This window comes from Panthera pardus, unplaced genomic scaffold, assembly GCF_024362965.1.
Source record: "Panthera pardus isolate Hobbes unplaced genomic scaffold, ASM2436296v1 HiC_scaffold_16, whole genome shotgun sequence".
Classification (NCBI taxonomy): domain Eukaryota; kingdom Metazoa; phylum Chordata; class Mammalia; order Carnivora; family Felidae; genus Panthera; species Panthera pardus.
In genome coordinates, this window is record NW_026526721.1 from 28,018,564 (window position 1) to 28,035,536 (window position 16,973).

Below are 16,973 nucleotides of genomic sequence, written 5' to 3' on the forward strand. Positions count from 1 at the left end.
CTTCCTTTCTGAAGCCTTTTTTTTTTTTTCACACTGACCTAGTGCAGAGGAGTGATCTTATTTTAATGGGAATAAAAATAGTGTCCCTCTCCAAAGCAAAGCTGGTAAGTGTTGATAAATGATGTCTTTCCCTCCCTTCGCTCCCTGTTTTATTTCTTAATGTATATTTCCATTTCATCCCCTCCATTTTCACTCTCTCAAAGCCTCTCTCACATTTTGTTTTATATCACACCTTTAATACAGATTCCATAAGCATCACGTCACTAAACAATAGTCACCTAACTTTTGGAATAGGGATTCCACACTCTCAGAAGCCATCTAGCACTTGCCAGAATAAGGGTACATAGTACTTCTTGATGGTACCAGGTTTACACTAAGCAAAAACATCAAGGAATCCAAGGTCTCCAATGGCCAGATGGATCCCTTTCTGCTTGAAGGATCATCCTGGTGGGAATACAAACAATTGAAATGATAATGACCCTGTCCTCACAGCCTTTACAATTTAATCAGGAGAGAGAATCATGCAGAAAGTACAGTTACAAAGGCAACCAGATGTCAGAGGATAAAGTCCAACCTCCTCAGACTTTACACAATCCCTTTGGGATATAAACCTCTGTGCCTCTGAAGCCTCCTCTGTGACTAATCCTGACCCAAGTTCCTGTGTTCTCAAGGGCATGAAGACACTTCCTGCTTCTACACTTTGTATCTGTACCTCTTTCACTTGGAGAGCCACCCACTCCCTCATTGGCCTGACAAGCTCCTTCTTCTCATTTCAGATTCAGATCTGTCACCTTCTTTGGTGAGTCTTCCTTATTTACCTAGGTAATGCAACACATTTCACCATTTATCTCTTTGCCCATGGGGGCAGGCTGGAACTCCATTCTTACTGTCTCCAGCATTTAGTCTGGCCCCTACTAGGTGTTTAATGAGGGTTAGGTATTAAAGTAGCCAGAAGCACAACAGAGTAATTAAATGCTTATGTTCTGCTTTTAGATAAATCTGAGTTCACATTCAACCCTATACTTATTACTTAGGTGACCTTATGGAATTGCCTGAAACTTCAGTTTTCTCCTCTATAAAAGAAATAATATCTGTATCAGAAAGCTGTTACTATGGCAAAAAGTGACATGTGAAGGAATGCGGTGAGACTTGGAAAATGGAAGTTAATATTGTCATTATTTTTAAATAGCTTAAATCTAATATAGTTAAATTTCACATACCTATGAATAAAGTAAAATTTCATATATTTGTATTGAGGATGTAATGAATAGGAAGAGGATGGGTCACATGTAAATAAACCAAGTCAGAGTTTCTGGAGGAAGGGGATTTTAAAGTTTAATGGTGTCATGCAAATGGAGGTCATGGAATGAAGGGGAAAAATTACTGGAGGTAAAAATAATGATACCAGGAGTAGATAAGTAACATTGAAACATATTGAAGGAGAGTATGTTGAGAAATAATAATAATGCTGAGAAATAATGGTGAGAAAATGACCAAGGTGGAACATGGTCCCCAGTGAAAGCTCTTGAGTCATGAAATGAAGTGAGTTTTGACGATTTCAAACACAGTTATGTATAGGTTCTATTGAATCAGGAAGAAATTTGAAGGCAGAGAGAACAAATAAAAGACCATAGTATCCGGGAACCCCATGTGGATGCCAAAGGGTTGTCCCTAACAAATGCTAAATGAGTTCACGTTGGCGATTTTGGGTGGAGGGTTTTTCACACTTGCTGACGAAAAGCCACTTATTGACTGAAGTTGAAGCAACCAGAAAAACAGTTTTATTTGAGAATGCCTCCAAGTGAGTTAATGGCCAATCCCAAGGGGAGGAGAGTAAGCACTTTTCAAGCATTTGCTGATCAAGACTTTTGCATATCTGAGCTCCTGCACATCAAAGAGGACTGCCCGCTGGGTTTGCTTACCCCTTTAACTAAGTACTTGAATTTAAGGACAGAAGTTCCTATAAATGGAGAATTTCCAATAGTCAGAAATTACATTCAGACCAGTATAGCAGTTCTTCCTGTTAGAAAATGGCACAGCTGGTGTTATTAATCAAGCAAAAATACTGCCCACTTAGAACCCAGTGACCTTCACCGGGTGGTTGCAAAATTGGCAGGTTTCAGATTTCAAATGAGAACTGCCTCCTAGCTATCCTGAAAGACTGGGATCCAAAGGTCAGAAGTTCCTTTACCAAGAGGTCAGGTCACTAGGGTCGGGATGTCCAGGGCTGTGTCCCAAAGGTCAGAATGCTCTGCCAACAAGACTTCAACCAGAGTGTGGAACTGGAAGAAACCCATGCGTGAGAGTGTAGCAAGAGAAAGATCAATAGGCTGATTTGCCAAGGTTAAAGAAATATGGGCCATGGAATCTGGCAAACCTAAATGTGTTGGGAAACATGCCTTTAAGTTTAAGCTGGGTTCATAAGAATTTGACTTATTTCAGAGCAATAAATGTGTGCTGGTCTTATCTAAAGACCAAGGTGTCAATTTTATTGCTTGTTGCACACAGTCATGACCACTCGTGCCATTTTCTCTGTGTTGTGCTTCGAAATGATTATATTTGTTAGAAGCTGATGACATTAAGACTCGGGGTGCCGACAATTTCCTAGCGTTGTGTGCCATATATTTACAGAGATCAAAATGAGGCATTAACGACCTTACGGTATTACCTTTAAATATGTATAAAGTACATTTTAAGCAGTTTATGCCTGAGTTTTTAGTTGTGTTTACCTTTCTTTCCAAGTTATTTTGAAGGGAAAAAAAATAAAGTATCAATAAAGTATCTTAATTTTAAGTCTTTTTTATTTCACTTCATATTTTATTGTGAAAGCTGTAGCACCAATAGATTGGATAAAGACAATAATTTGGAATAACTCATTAAAATAGCCAAACGAAAATTTACAAGAAAAAAATACCACATGTATACCACATTTTTCACTTAAGACACACGAGTCCAAGAAAGCGGTTATTATGAAAACCTTGTATTTTGTTCTGTGCTTTTTAATTCACAGAACATTTTAATATATATCGTTCCATTTGATACCCACTAGGCACCAAATATAATATATAAGTAATCAAGTTAATTGTGAAAAATTTTGGTATTAAATGGCGCTTGGACAAGTTAAAGACAATGAACTATAGTTCCCTTTTTGGCATGTGATTTCAATTAGCTCTAATAAGATTATATATTTTATCCAATGTGCATTGTGTAAAAAATAAATTCATATGACCTAATGTCATTAAAATGTTATCATCTTTGGCTCTTCTCTCCTCTGGAATGTGCTAGGCATCATGCAGAATATTGCAAGTTTGCATAATACAGGACAGCAGCATAAATGTTGAGATGTAATTCTGTTGTCTTTTCAAGATATACTGCAGCACGACTAATGACTATACATCTCAGCTTTAGCAAGATCCAATTTTCTCTTCTAAACTAAAAAGTCACTCCCAAGATTTAGGCTTTCGTTTGACAAAATCGTTCTCTTAAAAATACAGAAGAAACGCCAAGACTGTAAACTAACAAAAATGTGTGGTGACAGACAGTTGGTGCCTCATAATGCACTGGTGTTTCATTAATCACTGTCACAAAGTGTACATTCCGATGTGTATGTGACTTCCAGGGTAATATATTGAGTAGTGAAAGTTGCATGTGATGATCAATTTAATATTTCAGGACAAGGGGAAAAGTTTGTATTTGTAAGGACGGATTATACCTGATCAGATATTAAGATAATGTTCTTATCTTGACAGTCCCTTCTCCAAATGACCTGGAAGACTCCTAAAATCCAGGCTGTTATCCTAAGAAACATGTTTAAAATACTTCCCTTTAGTCAGATTCTGAGGTTTCTTGGGAGTAGAACCAAACGTTTGATAAGTACCTTTGTTTTGTTTCAAAATCTCTTTTGGGGTCAGATGTCTCCACTCATAATGTTTAATTCACTTGAGATAATGTGCCACCAAAGCATTTATCATGATTATGGTGTTTAACCCAAATTAGTGAGTGAAAGGATTTAAAATGATATCATTTGCTAGAAATTTGTGGGATTTTTCTTAAAGAAAGAAGTCTAACTCAGCCAATCAAATACATTCAATGTTCTCCTAAACTCATATTTAATCTTACATACATTTAAATTGTTTCATCTTCTTAAAGTAAGTTCTTAACTTTTCAACTAAGTAAATCTTCCCCAGAGGTAAAATCCCAATTCAGTGCCCATTTCTCTTAGGAAGTCTTACCTAACTGCTCACTTCCACTTAAAATATAGTTTGTACCACCTGTATTAATCATATTTCACTAGTTTATGTATATGTCACATATGTTGGTCATGCTTCCCCAACTAGATCTTAATTCATAAAGGAGAACAAGGAAGAGAATCAGTACTAATTGACCTGTTATAAACAATGGAATGTGCTACGTATTTTGTATATGTGATCCCAGATTACAAGATCAAGGTTTTACACTTCTTGTTGAATTCCAAAATACAGGGCAAAACTGGTATTCAAGAAATGCTTGTTCATTTAAAATCAGTCTTTAAAGTTATTTCCTCCCAAAGATGTTATTAATGCTAGTTCATTCTATTAGCCATTAGTAAAGGTCTTTCTAAGATTAGCCAATTTTCATATTCATAAGAATTTTAGTCTCATTTTTATAAAAGCTAACAACTCAGAGGAGGTATCATGAAGTGAGACAACGACAATAACTTTAATGTGTTTTATGATCTTTTTCTCTTCCTTCCGTCCCTTTCAAGGACTTAATGTGGAAGAAACGTTTACGACACATTCTCAACACAACTGTTAAATTATAAACTCTTGACTAAAAATGCCTGGGTTCAAATTCTGACTCCACCATCATGAGCAAATTATTTAAACAGTGTACAGCCAGTTTCCTTTATCTGTAAAGTAGCGATAACAGCACATTGTCAGAGGTCTCTGTGAGGATTAAATAAGATATTGTGTACCAAATGGCTGGCCCTTAATAAGCACTCAATAAATATTAACTATTTTGTATTGTTACAAATTGTCTTTCCTCATTTCCCCATCTAAAGACTTGAGGAAAATAAAATCACACCTTATCCAAATAAGTCAGTGAAAATGTAATAAATACCTCAGATGCTTCATTCTCATCAAGCTAATATGAAAAATGGAGTGAGGGGCACCTGGGTGGCTCAGTTGATTAAATATCAGACTCTTGATTTCAGCTCAGTTCATGATCTCATAGTTGTGACATCGAGCCCCGAGTTGGGCACTGTACTGAGTGTGGAGCTTGCTTGAGATTCTCTCTCTCTCTCTCTCTCTCTCTCTATCTGTCTCCCTGTGCCCATCTCCCTCAGCTGTGCTCTCTCCCTCTCTCTAAATAAATTAAAAAAAAAAAAAAATGGAGTGAGGTAAAGTTTATCAGACCAAAGATTAAACTTATACAGTATATGTCAATTTATCCCATACCTCACTTTGATCCTCTTGTCTGGTATAACCTATTTCTCATACTTGGTTGACTCTGGTCCAATTTACTAATATCGATAAATCACTCATATGAATGTTCCCCGCCATTGTCTCATTCCTGCTTGCTGGAGAGGATTTGCCATTTCTTTCTGAGTGTCTCCCAATGCCTTCTGCCATCTGAGGAAAAGCCTCTTTTTCCAGATTGTTTCTTCTGAACTTCTGTCATGCACATTCAGAAGCAAAGTGGTAGAAATAAAACAAACAAACAAACAAACAAAAACAGGGCCCAGACTGGGTCTGGGGAAAGCTCTCAGGAAGCTTCGGAAATGAGAAACACGGGGGAAACCACAGTGTGTGAAACTAGAGTAGAACTGGATTTAAAAAGTCATGCCGTAGACTTGTGTTCTCTTTGTGGTGTTCTAGAAAAAGAAATAAAGATATTTGATTATTTTGAAATGACTTTTTAGTTTCTGAGTTTTTCTTTAACGACGGTACATTCTGAGACTGGACCACAGGCTTCGTGGCTTTATAACTATTACCCAAGTTAAGCTCATGGCTAAAACTTACCATAAAGTGTAGGAAGAAAAATTTGAGGGCACACATTGTTGTAGTCGTGTAATAAGACGATTCACGTTGCTCAGCTTGGCTAAATAGCTTTCAGCCCTGGGCTCAAGCAAGCAGCAATCAATCACTCCTCTCCACCATCTTAAACAGCTGCATTCACTGAGTCACTTTATCCATCTGCATGTTTAATTTTTCGTACAAATTTCAAAAACACTTAATATTTCTCTTCCTTTGTATTTCAGCTCACGTGTTTCTGCTTCTGTATATTTAAGATGATCTTTAAATCCATAAGCACTTTTGCGAAGGTAGTCTTTTTCCACACCAATCATTGTTAGCCTTTTGAGTCTTGAGAATAAATGGTTCCTAAGAAACACACACAGAGTATAGGTGCATTATTATCTTGAGAATTCTAAACTGGATGTCTCCCCATTCTCCTTCTAGTGCTTTCTCCACAAATCCTGCAGTTCATCATCCTAAAAATGAATTTGATTGCTAAAGGGTAGCAGACTATGCCACCTCAGAATATGCCACTTTGGTATAAAGATTGTTTTGAGCTGAGGACAATTGAGAAAAAGCAGATACAAGAAAAGCTCTATGCCCTCCCCCTATTTATCTAAAAGCAGGACATAAATTGTAAATATGTCTCTCCTCTCCTCTCCACCAGGAAGGACAGAAGTTAATCACTAGAGACAACTCTAGATCCTTATCAGCCCAGAGATGGCACCAGATGAACCCACATAACAAATGTGTCCAACTAGCCTTTATCTTCCATTAGTTCCCCAATACATTTGCCTTCCCCCAATATGCTTCCCTAAAAGCCCAAAGTTGTTTGTCCTTTGTCTTGTCATTTCTCCAAAAATGCATTGTTCTTCTGGTAAGATGTCATATAAGCCCAAGCTCTAATCACCCCTTTGAGTTACTCATCCCTGGGTACTTCCATGTGTAAGCACACATGAATACACTTCTGTTTGCTTTTTTCTTGTTAATTTGTCTTTTGTTAGTCCAATTTACAAGGCCTCAGCCAGTGAAACTAAGCTAGGTAGAGGGAAAAGTTTTCCTCCCCGACATCACCATACTCATGCTTAAAACCCCTGTTGGCTTCCTATACTTATGGAATAACCCATCTCTGCAGATGACCCTTCACAATGAGCCCCAACCTGTCTCCCCAACCACTCTTTTCCAGCACTTTCTGTAGGGGGCCACACAAAACTTTTCCCTACTGCTTGAAGACACTTTACCTGGAAACTGGGGAGGAGCTGCTCTCATATAAACTGTTTCTTGTTTCTAAAATGTTCTTCTGGGAAAATGTATACTGCTAATTACGCATGACTCACTCAACACTTGACTCAGTTCAAGTGTCCTGTCAGTGGTGGCTTTTCCTCAACTTCTCCAGGTAGTGTTAATATTCCTGGGGCACCAATTTTTTATTATCTCCTTTAACCATGACAAGAAACAAAGAGAAATTCTTATTAGCCTCATTGTACAAATAATAAACTGGGACTATAGAATGTAAAGGACTTGTTTTGAGGGTACAACTGGCAAATTTGCCCCCATTGCCCTCACAGCCAAGGAGCTGTCCCTCCTCTGTGCTCTTGTAAATTTCTTTTGCAGTCTTTAGCAGGAAGTATTGAAAATATCTATCTCAGTCTGTTTCCTCTGCAGTTCTAACTGGATTCCTTCCTGAAGTTAAGACGTCCATAGTCCCAGGACTACCTATAGTTTTTGGTGTTCATCTGTTTCTTGAGGCAGTGCAGCAATCAATCAATGAAACCTTTTCTAATTGAAGAACGAAAGGAAACATGAGCTGATAGTTTAATGAGCACCTATGCTATTTACCAGGCATTATGCTGATTCTACAAAGCTCATTCAAACTATTTAATGAGTTTTATCAAAAGTCCACTTTTTTATCAAAACTTATTTATATTACATAAAATATAACACAAATTTCTAACACTTTAACCAGATGAAGTAAATCTGCTAAACTTTCAGGAATTAGAGGCTTGCTTAGGACTTATGCAAATTGTTGAAGATGCATTTCTTATGTGTTAATAAAGAACAAAATCAGTGAAAGCCAACTAAGAACCAGAGCAAAAAAAGTGCATTCAATTTGTTCTCTTTACACAGATGTAAACCCATCAGCCTCCATTTCTTTTTCATTTATTCACGTAGTGGCAGTAAACAGGCAACCCAGTCTTCTGTGTGTTCTGTTGTATTTTAGGCTCTTTTGGTGACAAGTGAAAGACCAGTTCAACCAGCCTAAGCGAAAAGGAGATTTAATTATAAGAATTCAAGAGGGTCTCACAAATTCTACCCCTCTAAAGGAATTGGACTCAGAAATAAAAGCTGCTAGGCAGTGACTCTCTCTCTCTCTCTCTCTCTCTCTCTCTCTCTCTCCATGGTCTCTTATCTCCACAATTCTCTTTGCTGGTTTCCATCATTGCTTTTTGTCATTTCTCTGTTTCTCTTTCTACATAGTGGAAGATGGATAGCTCACCCAGGGATATTTTACATGTTGTGTGTCTCTAGCCATGTTTATAGACTAATGAGATGCCTCTGAGAATCAGTTTCTTAGAGAATCTGATTGGCTCAGCATGGTCAGGTGTCCACTCTGGGCCAGTTGCTAGCAGTCAAAGCAACACACACAAAGAAAGAATAACCTAGGGGTGAATTTCTCAGAGAAAACGAGTCAGTGTTAACTGAGCAGATGCCCCAATAATTGTCCATTCCATACATGTTCTTATCCAGCTTTCTTCTGGCACGGAAACCAGTTAGAATGTCTGTATGTTACAATTTTGCCAAATACTCAAAATACACAACATTGAGGCATCAATTTCTCAATTTGTAGTAGATTCAATCCTAAAAATTTAGACCACTATTTTCTAGCCACTATAAAATCATTAGGAATGATTGAATCCATACCTTATCTGGTTGTTAGGTAATTGTCTCCACTTTCCCAAGTAGATGGATGTTTTCAGTTCAATGTAACTACAACTAAAGAAAATGTGCGGAGGAAATGTCTTTTCTTATTACATTATAATCGTGTTTGTGTCATAACAGAGTGGCTAAATGAAAGGGACATACTCAAATCACTGCAGGACCAAATTAGCAAATTGAATAGTTTTGGTGTGTTCACAGAATAACCGATTAAACCATGTAACCTCGAGAGAGGCAGTTTCCAATACACAGAAACATCGAATAGGAGGGGCCTCTGCTCTGAAGATGTAATTGGACATGGATGAAGGGGTAAGTCAGAAAATGCTCACCTAAATCCCTCCCTAATTTTGCCTAGTTCAAAATGATTAGCCCCTAGCCTTTAAATACAGAAATGAGTATTATCGACTTGTTGTTTTTCACAAAAGTAAATTTGTATAAATAAAATTGCTCCCCAAATTACCAAGTTTCCAGTCTCCAAATCACCACAATTGCTGACGAATAACTCCTATGACTAGGCAATAAACTGAGTGCACGATGTCATCTCCGCCCCCGCCCCCCCCCCCCCGCCATTGAAATGACAGTAAGGTGTTTAAAAAGGAATGAATTGGTAACATCATAAATGGGGGGTTATAGAAAGTGCAAGAGGTGGCCTAATTAGGAAATGAAAGCAGATGGGGATCGCAGGGAAGTGTACCCCCAGGGTGAAGGAAGCCACACACTCAACGGTAATATACACTTGTTGAAGGATGCTGTATTTCAGGGAGGACCCTTCTTAGGTGAAGTTCTGGAAAAACTCTAAAGAATCAACAGATTAGAGGGAAGCAAAGGGCTGTGGAATAATGCCAGTCAGTGTCTAACCAGAAAAATAAAAACCTTGGGGCACCTGGGTGGCTCAGTCAGTTAAGCATTCAACTCTTGATTTTTGGCTTAGGTCATGAGCTCCCGGTTTGCGGGTTCAAACCCTGCATCAGACTCCGGCTGACAGTGTGGAGCCTGCTTGGGACTGTCTCACCCTCTCTCTGCCCCTCCCCTGCTTTTGCACTCTCTCTCTCTCTCAAACACAAACAAACAAACAAGAAAAACCTTAAAATGAATATAATAAAAGGGGTGGGTTTTCTCTGCCTGGAATTGTGTGGCAATTAAAGAAAACCTTTAAAAGTTATCCTAAACTAGAGAAATCAACTGCTACAGAGAATGGGTTATCCTGATCATGGGAAGAACTGGAAATGCCCAAGATCTTGAGACGGTGATGCAACTCAGAGATTGGCAATTGCAGTAAGCCTCTACCATCCCCAAGGGCTAGAAGAGCCAAAGGACAAGGGAGTGTTAACAGAGCCCAAAGCTATCGCCTTCTAGCAGAAGTTGAAATGGCCGCAAGCCTGCGCGGTTGAAGCTGAGACCATAGAAGAAAGGACGGATTGGCAGGAGAGGTATGAAGAAGGCACTGCCACTTCTGCAAATTCTGCCTGCGATACTACAGCTGCCTGGGACACACAAACAGTGATAAATACCCTGGTTTCTCTTTTTCTTCCCACCCTCCAGTCTTCCACCTGTACTTTCAGCTGGAAGAATCTATCCAATTGACAAGGAAGCCTAAGAAATAAGGCTCAGGTGCCTGGGTAGCTCAGTTGGTTAAATGTCCAACTCTTGGTTTCAGCTCAGGTCGTGATCTCATAGTTCGTGAGTTTGAGTCCCGCATGGGGCTCTGTGCTGACAGTACAGAGCCTGCTTAAGATTCTCTCTCTCCCCTTCTCTCTTTGCCCCTCCCCCACTTGTTCCCTCTCTCTCTGTCTCTCTCTCAAAATAAGTAAATAAACTTAAAAATTAAAAAAAAAAGAAAAAGAAGTAAGGCTTCTGTTCTGTGGAGCAGGGCAGGAGGAGACTGAGGAATACCTTTGAGATCATATAGCCATATGGCAATCTAGGGACAGTTTTCAGGTAAATGCTTTCCAAAGGAACTAACTCCCTAACAAGACAGAATTCGGGACCCCAGTGGGAGTTAATACCCTAGAGCAAAGCCTCGTTCTCATTATTATTTTTTTCCAGGAGTGGGGAGGAGGTCTACCCCTAAATGGTAAAGTGCACCTGCTGTTTTTTACACACACAAAATTCCTGGCAGAGAAAACCCTCCCCTGTTATTACATTCATTAATTGAACCTTTTACTCACAACTTCGAGTGGACAAACCGAAGAATACTACTTATTTGAGGAAAACCAGGGGGTCAAAAAAAGGGGGCTTGAACAGAAGCAAGTGACCCCTGAGAAACAAATAATCCATGGAATGGAATTAGTCTTTCAGAGAGATTCAAGAATATGTTGCTCACAAAAAAATAAATAAATAAAATAAAACCAAAAACCAAAACCAAACAAACAAACAAAAAAAACCCTAGCACATCAAGAAGAGATCACTATGAAAAAATACACAAATAGAAAATGAGCATTCTTGGAAATTAGATGTACGAATGGCAAATTTTTAAAAATAATATAAGTCAAAATAATTCTAATTTGAAACCCAGTGCCAAAGCCTCAAAGATTAAATATATAGGTTATATATGTTGAACGGTAAACTGAGGCACATTAAAATTTACACTACTTTCTTTGCACAGACATCCATTCAAATTAGGCAGCACCGAACAAAGTTAAGAGTGTTCCCCTGACAAGCTGGGAAAGGCTTTTGCAGATGGAAGCAAAGTAAGGGAATTATTTGATTGGCTACCGCTTAATCAGTTGCCCAATTTGTGGAAGCCTAGTTGGATGTTTGCAATTAGATGTTCTTAAGTTTCATTTTCTCGGATTCAAGTTCATTGACCCTGACTTAGGTTTCAGTGTGTTATACAGGCTACCGAGATCTTAGACCACCTCAGTTTAAGTTTCCTTGTACATATGTGATTAATATATATGTAGCTTTGTATAGAAATTTATACATGTAATATATTTAAATGCATATAAAATGCATGTTAATTTATAATATATAACTTTTTAAGATATACTTTGTGTTATATATTATATATATTTGTATTATATATTATACATATATATGTAAAGAAAAATTAATAGACATGGAGACTTAATCAAGAGGTTCAATATCCTAAGAGAAATTCCCAACAAAGAGAACAGAAGTGGGAGACATTAAGCAGGAGGCAGAGAAGAAGAAGCAAATTTGCAGGAGCTCAAGAAATGCCCGAGTGCCAACTGGGCATAGGATGAGGTATTCATATCTATACCAACAGGAACTAGTTATATCCTTCAGCGTTCTCAGTCTGAGGACAATTAAAAATGTGAGGGTATAAAATAAAGACATTTTTGAACACACAATGAGTTATCTTCATTTACCTTTTCTTATAAAAAAAAAAAACCAGCTGTGGTTTCTTTTCAAAACAACAGAAAAGAAATTGAAAAAAGGGAAGCCATGAGATCCAAGAAATAGTACACCCAACACAGAACTACAGTGAAAAGAGACTCCTTCAAAGCAGGCTCTGTGGAAAGTGAGAAGAAACAATGGTCAAACTTGGCAAATGAATATGGAAGGTTTTAACCACAATGTTTTCATGTTGACATATAATGCAGCTAAAAGGCAGGATCTTTGTGGGGCTGAAATAAAGGTTTATGCTGCCTCTTTAAATAAACGAAAGTAACAGAAAATTAGAAGCTCACGGAAGATCAAAGAACTCTATAAGGAAGCCTTGGACTAAACATGAAGAAAGGTGCAATGTGGAATAACTTTGAGGTCCTCATGGAGTGGAAGGAAAGAGATCCACTTGACCTTCACGATTAAAGTGGCCCATGTTTAGTGAGATAAAATTATATCATTCTACCATGTTCCATGGTGGTTAATAATTGCTGCAATTAGAATATTGAAAACACTTATTGGGTCTGAATTCTAGCGTATAAAGTATAGATAAATGGCTAAATATTTGATTAATTATAACGGTAATGCAGAATTTAAATAGTACGAATTTGGTCAGTGAAAAATAATGACATAGTTTACAGAGCTAAGTAAGTATAGAGAAAAAGTAGGAAAAATTGTGTAAAGAAGCACTAATGTTTCTATCTTAATAATGGGACCTACGGAGTAATGAATATCAATTTTGATGAATAAAACATGAAGTTTAGTAATCACGTGACAAAAATTTAAGGGGGCGGAAGTCCACTGGAAGTTAAGAGAGTATAAGTTAGCTAATTCATCAGCTTCCATATAGAAAAATAAATATTTTAAGGTATAAATTTGAGGGTTTATAATTGTTAAATAATTTTAAGCAGTTAGTGTAAAATAGAGGTATGAATGTGCAGTTTAGCAGAGGAGTTCCAAGTTGATGGCCCATAAGCTAATTCTGCAAGAATCCATTTTTGCTGTTGTTGTTTATTTCCCATATAATGTTTGTAAAACTTGAGAAGCTTAACCAAAACATTCAGATTTCTAATTTATCTTTAAAAAAAAAAAAGAATGTAAGAAAGATCTAGCAACACTGAAATTGCATTCCTCCGTGGGAGCAATCGGCCAGAGCTAGCAAACAGGCTTCCCTTAGATGGAGCCTGTGCTATGCCTTTGGCAACATTCTACAGGCTTCCAGGTATGTTACTTATGCCCTGCTTTCTTTGTTTACACCAACTGCCTAGCTTCTGTGAGAGTGAAATCTTTGACCCCTCACTGAGAGTTACAGAGTTAAATATCGGAAGAACTATACCTGCCTCAAGGTTGGTACCTCTGGGGAAATGAGATCAAGGGTGGAAAGATTTTAGTTTGGGAGATAATAATCTTTCATTTAAGGACAGTTTTAACCAGCTCTTTTATTTCTATGTCTATTTGTCCATGTATTTCTATGTCTATGCCTATATCTTACCTGGCTCTAGTCTGGCCACAGACTGAGTCAGAGATAATAAAGTTTCAGAAGAAAATGAAGAGACCTTATGCTTATTGAAGGGTCAACTGTAAGTAGGAAGATGGCTTTCAAGGCAATGGTTCAGTATCTGGGGGTTCACGGATACTATAAAAAATAAAATAAAAAAAAATTAGAACAACCTATCTGCCTAGTGGAAGTAATATACTGTTTCTCTGATTTTGCTTGTGGCCAACTGTTAACTCTCACAAATAACCATGTGCCCCTCTACATTTCCCAGCCGTCCTTGTAGGATGTTGCAATTATGTGACTAGACTCTAGCCGACAGGATGTGGGCAGATGTGATGTAAGCCGCTCCCAAACCTGGCCCATAAACTCTTCCCAAGCAATCTTACATATATCTTTCCCTTCCTCAGCAATTTGGAAGCCAGGTGTTCAAGATGTCTCAGCTGCAAGACAGAGGGAGCCTATCTGACCCATATTGGACTGTGATGTGAACAAGAAATAAGCCTTGTTGTGTTAAGCAATTGAGATTTGGGGATTGACTGTTCCAGTAGTTATTGTTAATTACCCAAACCAGTGACTCTCAAACTTAGCATGTTTCAAAATCACCAGAAGAGCTTGTTACAATACAGACTGCTCACAGGTGACTTAATATGAAGTCTCCTACATATTAGCATTGAAGCAATACTTACAATAACATGAGTCCACTGAAATGAAGACGTAGGATGAATGGACGATGCCAGATTTCCGAGATCAGCATAATGGTGCTTGTATCTACACTGAGGTGTTACAGGCAGTCTGGAACATGATGACTTCAAGTTACCATGAAGCACAATTTCAATTACAGCATAATTATGATCTGGGAAACCAGAAGGCAGATGGATCAGCCTCCTGTGAGGTCACCTCTGTTAGGGAAAAGCCCAGGTCAGACTACAGGTGAAAAGTATAGAAGAGAAAATGTAAGCAGACACTGCAAACACATACCACGGGGAAGTCACATATTGGAGTCATGATCAGTGTCACAACCTCATACCTACATGTCAATCTCTAACAGTTCCAAACAGGACCTTTTCATTTCTGACTAGGAGCAATCATAAAAAGTTTCCTGCCAGGGGAAGGAAAATACCCAATAGGAATCCCATGATTTTATGTCAAGAACACTGGCAGAAAACAAATGAATTTCTAATGACCTAGGAGCGACAGACTCAACCTTAGAGGTTAAAAGCAGTGATTAGACAAAATTCAATTTTCTTCTTTTCTTTTTTCAGATATACAAAATGTGCGCCTATGCGGTGGGTATTTCTACAGTACTTTTCACAACATTGATTTGATTATGTTGCCTAATTTGTCACTGTTCCTTCCCAAAAAGATAGTTTTCCATCAGCCTCTTCAATAACTTCATATTCTTCTTGGATCCCCTGCCATGAGCCACACAGGCTAGTCTTTCTACTTATACAGAGAGATAATAAAACTCATTTTTCTTTTTGTCTTTGACTTACTAATATTTAATTTGATAATTATCTCACCATAATATGATAATAAATTATCCATGTTTTCCAGACACTACTTTTTCTGTTTCATTTCTTTCCCTTGGTTTCTTGCATAGATCTGATCACAGAAATTCCTGCTTGGACAATGCTGTTAATATTCTTGAAGAGAACTTTGTTACTGCAAGTTATTAATGGAGAGTCAAATGAGAACGGTATGATTACACTATTTGATTTTTCCCATTCTATTTGCAATCCAATGGGATATTCACTCTTGATGTTATTAACTCTTCACATTTAAATTTTAATCCTCATTTATAAGCCATCTGTTGTCCTTAACTCTACAGGTCAAAAAAAAAAAAAAAAGAAATTAGATTTTTCTCTGTCCTCTTGAGAAATGTGACTACAGGAAATGATGAGCAAAAATGAATTTTATTGCAGTCTTGACATTCAAAAATTTTAAATGTCTCAAAATATTCAGAAAAAGGTAGACTTTAATTCTACTTCATTCATACTGTCTTCACAATAAGTATTATTAACCATCTGCTCTCTACAAAGCTTTGTGCTAGGTGTTAAGGAAGATCCAAACATCAACGAGACACAATCTCCTGTATCTTCTTAGAACTTAAAAGTAATATACATTCATAAGTAGTGATGGTCTTGATAGTAAATGTTAAAATCTTTAAGAAAAGGAGAACTTAAAAGCTATATATCAGAAGGTAGATTATTTGGAAGAGGAATCAGTGACAGTTGCATGGACATCTGAACTAGTTCTTGAAGAATTGTAGGATAGTGATTGTACAGGAAGAAAGTGTAGATGGGAGAAGGCAGTACTATATGGAGTATGTTTGGGAATGGGGTAACTTCGGAGGAGGCTATCAAGACAGCATAAGGTATCATTAAGAATAAGGTTGACAAGAGGCAAACTGGTACCAGATTACAGATGTTTAAATGTAACATTCAGGAATTTAGAAGTCACCCTGTGGTCCTGAAGGGCGTGACAGAGTGTATGAGAGTGACAGTTTTGTTTTCAGAAGATTGATCTGGTAACAGGCGTGTAAAATCTGAAAATCAGATTCGAGAGATATTGATGGAAGACAAATTGTGTGGGTCAAGCAGACAGAGAAATCACAGATGACTCTGAAGTTGAGAGCCTGACTGACTGGGTGGGTGGTGACTACGCGCAGCAAAAAGCAAGTCAGAAGAAGCAGCTTGTCTGGGGAAAGGTGTTACTACAGAATAGCTGAGTTGAAAATGCCGGTTGGGAACCCAGACAAGGCCAGTGCAGAAATAGAGCTGAAGCTCGAAAGAGGGCTGGTTGTTAGTGTTGAAGATTTGGAAAGAGATTAAGACCAAGGGAGGGGAGAGGCGGTAATTAAAATCACCGAATGAAAGAATACGGTGACAGAAACGTAGAGAGCTAATAATTATCTGGGACTAGCATTACCCGATTTACTTCATTCACTCACACTAAATTCAGAACAGCTCCTAGAACGTCCATCATAGAGAGAACGGTCAACAATGTTGAATGTTACAGTAAAAGGTAGATCTGTGGATTTCTGTTTGCATTTGTGATTAAAGTCATGATTCTGAGAATCTACATAAGCAGTCTTTTTATTTCCTCCCGTCAAGTGTAGAATTTGGCAGTTAGGTAGGTCATTTGACATAGTCAGAAATCTAACTGGGTAACTCCTAACTCACCTAACTGGAGTT

At 37.9% G+C, this 16,973-nt stretch overlaps 1 long non-coding RNA gene across 1 annotated transcript; it reads right to left on the reverse strand.

Moving 5' to 3' along the window:
- Positions 1-5,372: 5,372 nt before the first annotated feature.
- LOC109277896 (uncharacterized) lies at positions 5,373-14,767 on the reverse strand. The gene is made up of 4 exons (XR_002085376.2): positions 14,466-14,767; positions 13,774-13,917; positions 6,003-6,362; positions 5,373-5,854 (listed from the first exon to the last, which is right to left on the reverse strand). It is a non-coding gene; the product is annotated as an uncharacterized LOC109277896 (long non-coding RNA).
- Between the last annotated feature and the right edge of the window lie 2,206 nt (positions 14,768-16,973).